Source organism: Triturus cristatus, chromosome 6 (genome assembly GCF_964204655.1).
Source record: "Triturus cristatus chromosome 6, aTriCri1.1, whole genome shotgun sequence".
Taxonomy (NCBI): Eukaryota; Metazoa; Chordata; class Amphibia; order Caudata; family Salamandridae; genus Triturus; species Triturus cristatus.
The window spans coordinates 881,894,984-881,903,635 of record NC_140589.1 but is presented as its reverse complement, the minus strand read 5'-3'; the positions used below and the strand labels follow the sequence as shown (position 1 = coordinate 881,903,635).

General features: G+C 45.8%; 6 non-coding genes across 6 annotated transcripts; 1 reads left to right on the top strand and 5 right to left on the bottom strand.

Annotated features, from left to right (window-relative positions):
- Positions 1-460: 460 nt before the first annotated feature.
- Positions 461-567, bottom strand: LOC146818033 (U6 spliceosomal RNA). Its single transcript, XR_014964530.1, has one exon. It is a non-coding gene; the product is annotated as a U6 spliceosomal RNA (small nuclear RNA).
- Positions 568-2,398: 1,831 nt separating this feature from the next.
- LOC146818032 (U6 spliceosomal RNA) lies at positions 2,399-2,505 on the bottom strand. The gene has a single exon (XR_014963346.1). It is a non-coding gene; the product is annotated as a U6 spliceosomal RNA (small nuclear RNA).
- A 1,832-nt stretch (positions 2,506-4,337) lies between these two features.
- Positions 4,338-4,444, bottom strand: LOC146818031 (U6 spliceosomal RNA). Its single transcript, XR_014964520.1, has one exon. It is a non-coding gene; the product is annotated as a U6 spliceosomal RNA (small nuclear RNA).
- Positions 4,445-5,216: 772 nt separating this feature from the next.
- On the top strand, positions 5,217-5,289 carry TRNAR-ACG (transfer RNA arginine (anticodon ACG)). The gene has a single exon. It is a non-coding gene; the product is annotated as a tRNA-Arg (tRNA).
- A 998-nt stretch (positions 5,290-6,287) lies between these two features.
- On the bottom strand, positions 6,288-6,394 carry LOC146818029 (U6 spliceosomal RNA). The gene has a single exon (XR_014963345.1). It is a non-coding gene; the product is annotated as a U6 spliceosomal RNA (small nuclear RNA).
- A 1,839-nt stretch (positions 6,395-8,233) lies between these two features.
- Positions 8,234-8,340, bottom strand: LOC146818028 (U6 spliceosomal RNA). The gene has a single exon (XR_014963344.1). It is a non-coding gene; the product is annotated as a U6 spliceosomal RNA (small nuclear RNA).
- Positions 8,341-8,652: the final 312 nt, after the last annotated feature.

The window sequence follows — 8,652 nt, the reverse complement described above, 5'->3', positions numbered from 1 at the left end:
GCGCTGATATGTCCTCCAAGGGCCTAGAGGACCTGGTGCCCAATCATGCCTGGTGTTTTTCAGCTTACCCGACCAATCTGGTTGCAAGGCGGATTTTAACAGTACTGCTGAAAAGGGACTCCCAGACAGCCCTGAGGCCATCATTTGCATAGGCCCTCCCCTTCTCTTTCTCTTGCTTCCCACAAAGCAACGCATCGCTGGCAGCAGTATAGATTTGGGGGTTGTGAAGAATAATGACAGGGAGGCTGAAGAAGGGAAAGAAAAGTCCCAGAAGTCCTGCAGGCTTCCTTGCTAAATGCAGCTGGCCATAGAGTGCACCTTCATTACTGCGAGGTAAATACATTAAAAATGTTGAGGAGGGACAAATTGAAAAATAGATATTAGGAGGAAAGCACTGGAACCTGCTTTATTATTTCAATTAGTCTTGAAAACATAGAACATTTCTCTCCTGAAAGCTGGTAAAAATATGGAACGCTTCGCGAATTTGCGTGTCATCCTTGCGCAGGGGCCATGGTAATCTTCTCTGTATCGTTCCAATTTTAGTATATGTGCCGCCGAAGCGAGCACACTTCATTGATGAACCTACAATGTTTATAAACTCTCTAAATCTACGGTCTCTAGACATAGGGTGGCCTGGCAGAGATGCTCGTATGGCCAGTAAGCATTCAAATCTGAGCCAATGGGCAAAAATGCATGAAGAGTAACAATCCATTATTCTTCACTGCATTTGTGGTCCAAGACTTCACCAATTGGAAGTATGTAGATTATGCCAGGGTTGCAAAGGCTCATGGTTCAGGCTACAGACAAGGAACATTGTGACATCATGCTGCCTGTGGAACAGTGATATTAAAGGTGAGACAGCTGCACAGTAGGTTAGGTGAAGGGCTCTGAGAGGTGAAAGGCAGCATGCTTGGGTCCCTGGACAAGGTGAGCCTATGACAAGGTGTCTGAATTTTCGCCTGTATTGTAATATTAAACACTTTATTGTTGTACCCGCCTGCTGATTAAGGAGTCCTCAAGATCAGCTCCACACAGACGTGGAACTGATGATGTTAATGCAGACTATTTAAGAAACTGAGGCTGATCTAAAACATTTCCTTGGATCTAGGACCATTTCGCCTGACTTTTAGGTCCTTCGTCCTCCTAAAGTCCTTTGTATAAGTTAGGAACACCTGACAGAACAGAATTTCAGGAGGTCAGGTGGGTTTACTTGTGTCTTCTGGTTGTGAGCAGTAAACGTGGCTAAAAAGGTTGATGGAATGGTGTTTTAAAACACACACACACACACACACACAACTTCTGGTCCTCTTAAGGACAAAAGTATGGGTAATCCTACATGGGGCCAGTGGCGCAATGGATAACGCGTCTGACTACGGATCAGAAGATTGTAGGTCTGGCTCGAAAGGGTCATAGGTCCCTGTTTTATGGTATTCCTGTGGAATTCTTATTTACCTCAGACTTGTTGTAGGTTCAATATTCTCGAGCAGGACTCATCCAGCAGTCGTTCCATGGTAGGGCTGCAGTAATAGGACCACGGCCAGTTAAAAGTTTCCCATTTGCTGCTGGATTCTATGTGAAGGCCGTCATGTGGTGTGCTGCTTTTGTATTTCAACATGGGTCTCTGAGTCTCTAAACTAGGAAAAAATCTTGTTGAGAAAAGTGTGTGTGAGAGGGCTGTGGGTGCAGGCAGGTGTGTGCACTTGAGTGCTGACCCATTTACATGTGTGAGAGGGACAAGCAAATTGCCTGTGGGATGTAGGCCTACAACTGGAACAAAGCAGCCAGGCAGAACCACAGGTAAGGAGAGAGGAAGGCAGTTCATTATTAGAGCAGGATCATGAGCATCTTGCCCTGCTCCCTTCTGCCCACGATCGGCCAAGACCTCTCTATTAGGGTGGAGGGTGAACATTTCTTGGACCTCAGAAACTGAGGGATGCAGCGCCGATATGTCCTCCAAGGGCCTAGAGGACCTGGCGCCCAATCATGTCTGGTGTTTTTCAGCTTACCCGACCAATCTGGTTGCAAGGTGGATTTTAACAGTACTGCTGAAAAGAGACTCCCAGACAGCCCTGAGGCCATCATTTGCATAGGCCCTCCCCTTCTCTTTCTCTTGCTTCCCACAAAGCAACGCATCGCTGGCAGCAGTATAGATTTGGGGGTTGTGAAGAATAATGACAGGGAGGCTGAAGAAGGGAAAGAAAAGTCCCAGAAGTCCTGCAGGCTTCCTTGCTAAATGCAGCTGGCCATAGAGTGCACCTTCATTACTGCGAGGTAAATACATTAAAAATGTTGAGGAGAGACAAATTGAAAAATAGATATTAGGAGGAAAGCACTGGAACCTGCTTTATTATTTCAATTAGTCTTGAAAACATAGACCATTTCTCTCCTGAAAGCTGGTAAAAATATGGAACGCTTCACGAATTTGCGTGTCATCCTTGCGCAGGGGCCATGCTAATCTTCTCTGTATCGTTCCAATTTTAGTATATGTGCCGCCGAAGCGAGCACACTTCATTGATGAACCTACAATGTTTATAAACTCTCTAAATCTACGGTCTCTAGACATAGGGTGGCCTGGCAGAGATGCTCGTATGGCCAGTAAGCATTCAAATCTGAGCCAATGGGCAAAAATGCATGAAGAGTAACAATCCATTATTCTTCACTGCATTTGTGGTCCAAGACTTCACCAATTGGAAGTATGTAGATTATGCCAGGGTTGCAAAGGCTCATGGTTCAGGCTACAGACAAGGAACATTGTGACATCATGCTGCCTGTGGAACAGTGATATTAAAGGTGAGACAGCTGCACAGTAGGTTAGGTGAAGGGCTCTGAGAGGTGAAAGGCAGCATGCTTGGGTCCCTGGACAAGGTGAGCCTATGACAAGGTGTCTGAATTTTCGCCTGTATTGTAATATTAAACACTTTATTGTTGTACCCGCCTGCTGATTAAGGAGTCCTCAAGATCAGCTCCACACAGACGTGGAACTGATGATGTTAATGCAGACTATTTAAGAAACTGAGGCTGATCTAAAACATTTCCTTGGATCTAGGACCATTTCGCCTGACTTTTAGGTCCTTCGTCCTCCTAAAGTCCTTTGTATAAGTTAGGAACACCTGACAGAACAGAATTTCAGGAGGTCAGGTGGGTTTACTTGTGTCTTCTGGTTGTGAGCAGTAAACGTGGCTAAAAAGGTTGATGGAATGGTGTTTTAAAACACACACACACACACACACACAACTTCTGGTCCTCTTAAGGACAAAAGTATGGGTAATCCTACATGGGGCCAGTGGCGCAATGGATAACGCGTCTGACTACGGATCAGAAGATTGTAGGTCTGGCTCGAAAGGGTCATAGGTCCCTGTTTTATGGTATTCCTGTGGAATTCTTATTTACCTCAGACTTGTTGTAGGTTCAATATTCTCGAGCAGGACTCATCCAGCAGTCGTTCCATGGTAGGGCTGCAGTAATAGGACCACGGCCAGTTAAAAGTTTCCCATTTGCTGCTGGATTCTATGTGAAGGCCGTCATGTGGTGTGCTGCTTTTGTATTTCAACATGGGTCTCTGAGTCTCTAAACTAGGAAAAAATCTTGTTGAGAAAAGTGTGTGTGAGAGGGTCTGTGGGTGCAGGCAGGTGTGTGCACTTGAGTGCTGACCCATTTACATGTGTGAGAGGGACAAGCAAATTGCCTGTGGGATGTAGGCCTACAACTGGAACAAAGCAGCCAGGCAGAACCACAGGTAAGGAGAGAGGAAGGCAGTTCATTATTAGAGCAGGATCATGAGCATCTTGCCCTGCTCCCTTCTGCCCACGATCGGCCAAGACCTCTCTATTAGGGTGGAGGGTGAACATTTCTTGGACCTCAGAAACTGAGGGATGCAGCGCTGATATGTCCTCCAAGGGCCTAGAGGACCTGGTGCCCAATCATGCCTTGTGTTTTTCAGCTTACCCGACCAATCTGGTTGCAAGGCAGATTTTAACAGTACTGCTGAAAAGCGACTCCCAGACAGCCCTGAGGCCATCATTTGCATAGGCCCTCCCCTTCTCTTTCTCTTGATTCCCACAAAGCAACGCATCGCTGGCAGCAGTATAGATTTGGGGGTTGTGAAGAATAATGACAGGGAGGCTGAAGAAGGGAAAGAAAAGTCCCAGAAGTCCTGCAGGCTTCCTTGCTAAATGCAGCTGGCCATAGAGTGCACCTTCATTACTGCGAGGTAAATACATAAAAAATGTTGAGGAGGGACAAATTGAAAAATAGATATTAGGAGGAAAGCACTGGAACCTGCTTTATTATTTCAATTAGTCTTGAAAACATAGAACATTTCTCTCCTGAAAGCTGGTAAAAATACGGAACGCTTCACGAATTTGCGTGTCATCCTTGCGCAGGGGCCATGCTAATCTTCTCTGTATCGTTCTAATTTTAGTATATGTGCCGCCGAAGCAAGCACACTTCATTGATGAACCTACAATGTTTATAAACTCTCTAAATCTACGGTCTCTAGACATAGGGTGGCCTGGCAGAGATGCTCGTATGGCCAGTAAGCATTCAAATCTGAGCCAATGGGCAAAAATGCATGAAGAGTAACAATCCATTATTCTTCACTGCATTTGTGGTCCAAGACTTCACCAATTGGAAGTATGTAGATTATGCCAGGGTTGCAAAGGCTCATGGTTCAGGCTACAGACAAGGAACATTGTGACATCATGCTGCCTGTGGAACAGTGATATTAAAGGTAAGACAGCTGCACAGTAGGTTAGGTGAAGGGCTCTGAGAGGTGAAAGGCAGCATGCTTGGGTCCCTGGACAAGGTGAGCCTATGACAAGGTGTCTGAATTTTCGCCTGTATTGTAATATTAAACACTTTATTGTTGTACCCGCCTGCTGATTAAGGAGTCCTCAAGATCAGCTCCACACAGACGTGGAACTGATGATGTTAATGCAGACTATTTAAGAAACTGAGGCTGATCTAAAACATTTCTTTGGATCTAGGACCATTTCGCCTGACTTTTAGGTCCTTCGTCCTCCTAAAGTCCTTTGTATAAGTTAGGAACACCTGACAGAACAGAATTTCAGGAGGTCAGGTGGGTTTACTTGTGTCTTCTGGTTGTGAGCAGTAAACGTGGCTAAAAAGGTTGATGGAATGGTGTTTTAAAACACACACACACACACACACACAACTTCTGGTCCTCTTAAGGACAAAAGTATGGGTAATCCTCCATGGGGCCAGTGGCGCAATGGAAAACGCGTCTGACTACGGATCAGAAGATTGTAGGTTCGACTCCTATCTGGCTCGAAAGGGTCATAGGTCCCTGTTTTATGGTATTCCTGTGGAATTCTTATTTACCTCAGACTTGTTGTAGGTTCAATATTCTCGAGCAGGACTCATCCAGCAGTCGTTCCATGGTAGGGCTGCAGTAATAGGACCACGGCCAGTTAAAAGTTTCCCATTTGCTGCTGGATTCTATGTGAAGGCTGTCATGTGGTGTGCTGCTTTTGTATTTCAACAAGGGTCTCTGAGTCTCTAAACTAGGAAAAAATCTTGTTGAGAAAAGTGTGTGTGAGAGGGTCTGTGGGTGCAGGCAGGTGTGTGCACTTGAGTGCTGACCCATTTACATGTGTGAGAGGGACAAGCAAATTGCGTGTGGGATGTAGGCCTACAACTGGAACAAAGCAGCCAGGCAGAACCACAGGTAAGGAGAGAGGAAGGCAGTTCATTATTAGAGCAGGATCATGAGCATCTTGCCCTGCTCCCTTCTGCCCACGATCGGCCAAGACCTCTCTATTAGGGTGGAGGGTGAACATTTCTTGGACCTCAGAAACTGAGGGATGCAGCGCCGATATGTCCTCCAAGGGCCTAGAGGACCTGGCGCCCAATCATGCCTGGTGTTTTTCAGCTTACCCGACCAATCTGGTTGCAAGGCGGATTTTAACAGTACTGCTGAAAAGGGACTCCCAGACAGCCCTGAGGCCATCATTTGCATAGGCCCTCCCCTTCTCTTTCTCTTGCTTCCCACAAAGCAACGCATCGCTGGCAGCAGTATAGATTTGGGGGTTGTGAAGAATAATGACAGGGAGGCTGAAGAAGGGAAAGAAAAGTCCCAGAAGTCCTGCAGGCTTCCTTGCTAAATGCAGCTGGGCATAGAGTGCACCTTCATTACTGCGAGGTAAATACATTAAAAATGTTGAGGAGAGACAAATTGAAAAATAGATATTAGGAGGAAAGCACTGGAACCTGCTTTATTATTTCAATTAGTCTTGAAAACATAGAACATTTCTCTCCTGAAAGCTGGTAAAAATATGGAACGCTTCACGAATTTGCGTGTCATCCTTGCGCAGGGGCCATGCTAATCTTCTCTGTATCGTTCCAATTTTAGTATATGTGCCGCCGAAGCGAGCACACTTCATTGATGAACCTACAATGTTTATAGACTCTCTAAATCTACGGTCTCTAGACATAGGGTGGCCTGGCAGAGATGCTCGTATGGCCAGTAAGCATTCAAATCTGAGCCAATGGGCAAAAATGCATGAAGAGTAACAATCCATTATTCTTCACTGCATTTGTGGTCCAAGACTTCACCAATTGGAAGTATGTAGATTATGCCAGGGTTGCAAAGGCTCATGGTTCAGGCTACAGACAAGGAACATTGTGACATCATGCTGCCTGTGGAACAGTGATATTAAAGGTGAGACAGCTGCACAGTAGGTTAGGTGAAGGGCTCTGAGAGGTGAAAGGCAGCATGCTTGGGTCCCTGGACAAGGTGAGCCTATGACAAGGTGTCTGAATTTTCGCCTGTATTGTAATATTAAACACTTTATTGTTGTACCCGCCTGATGATTAAGGAGTCCTCAAGATCAGCTCCACACAGACGTGGAACTGATGATGTTAATGCAGACTATTTAAGAAACTGAGGCTGATCTAAAACATTTCCTTGGATCTAGGACCATTTCGCCTGACTTTTAGGTCCTTCGTCCTCCTAAAGTCCTTTGTATAAGTTAGGAACACCTTACAGAACAGAATTTCAGGAGGTCAGGTGGGTTTACTTGTGTCTTCTGGTTGTGAGCAGTAAACGTGGCTAAAAAGGTTGATGGAATGGTGTTTTAAAACACACACACACACACACAACTTCTGGTCCTCTTAAGGACAAAAGTATGGGTAATCCTACATGGGGCCAGTGGCGCAATGGATAACACGTCTGACTACGGATCAGAAGATTGTAGGTTCGACTCCTATCTGGCTCGAAAGGGTCATAGGTCCCTGTTTTATGGTATTCCTGGGGAATTCTTATTTACCTCAGACTTGTTGTAGGTTCAATATTCTCGAGCAGGACTCATCCAGCAGTCGTTCCATGGTAGGGCTGCTGTAATAGGACCACGGCCAGTTAAAAGTTTCCCATTTGCTGCTGGATTCTATGTGAAGGCCGTCATGTGGTGTGCTGCTTTTGTATTTCAACATGGGTCTCTGAGTCTCTAAACTAGGAAAAAATCTTGTTGAGAAAAGTGTGTGTGAGAGGGTCTGTGGGTGCAGGCAGGTGTGTGCACTTGAGTGCTGACCCATTTACATGTGTGAGAGGGACAAGCAAATTGCCTGTGGGATGTAGGCCTACAACTGGAACAAAGCAGCCAGGCAGAACCACAGGTAAGGAGAGAGGAAGGCAGTTCATTATTAGAGCAGGATCATGAGCATCTTGCCCTGCTCCCTTCTGCCCACGATCGGCCAGGACCTCTCTATTAGGGTGGAGGGTGAACATTTCTTGGACCTCAGAAACTGAGGGATGCAGCGCTGATATGTCCTCCAAGGGCCTAGAGGACCTGGTGCCCAATCATGCCTGGTGTTTTTCAGCTTACCCGACCAATCTGGTTGCAAGGCGGATTTTAACAGTACTGCTGAAAAGGGACTCCCAGACAGCCCTGAGGCCATCATTTGCATAGGCCCTCCCCTTCTCTTTCTCTTGCTTCCCACAAAGCAACGCATCGCTGGCAGCAGTATAGATTTGGGGGTTGTGAAGAATAATGACAGGGAGGCTGAAGAAGGGAAAGAAAAGTCCCAGAAGTCCTGCAGGCTTCCTTGCTAAATGCAGCTGGCCATAGAGTGCACCTTCATTACTGCGAGGTAAATACATTAAAAATGTTGAGGAGGGACAAATTGAAAAATAGATATTAGGAGGAAAGCACTGGAACCTGCTTTATTATTTCAATTAGTCTTGAAAACATAGAACATTTCTCTCCTGAAAGCTGGTAAAAATATGGAACGCTTCACGAATTTGCGTGTCATCCTTGCGCAGGGGCCATGCTAATCTTCTCTGTATCGTTCCAATTTTAGTATATGTGCCGCCGAAGCGAGCACACTTCATTGATGAACCTACAATGTTTATAAACTCTCTAAATCTACGGTCTCTAGACATAGGGTGGCCTGGCAGAGATGCTCGTATGGCCAGTAAGCATTCAAATCTGAGCCAATGGGCAAAAATGCATGAAGAGTAACAATCCATTATTCTTCACTGCATTTGTGGTCCAAGACTTCACCAATTGGAAGTATGTAGATTATGCCAGGGTTGCAAAGGCTCATGGTTCAGGCTACAGACAAGGAACATTGTGACATCATGCTGCCTGTGGAACAGTGATATTAAAGGTGAGACAGCTGCACAGTAGGTTAGGT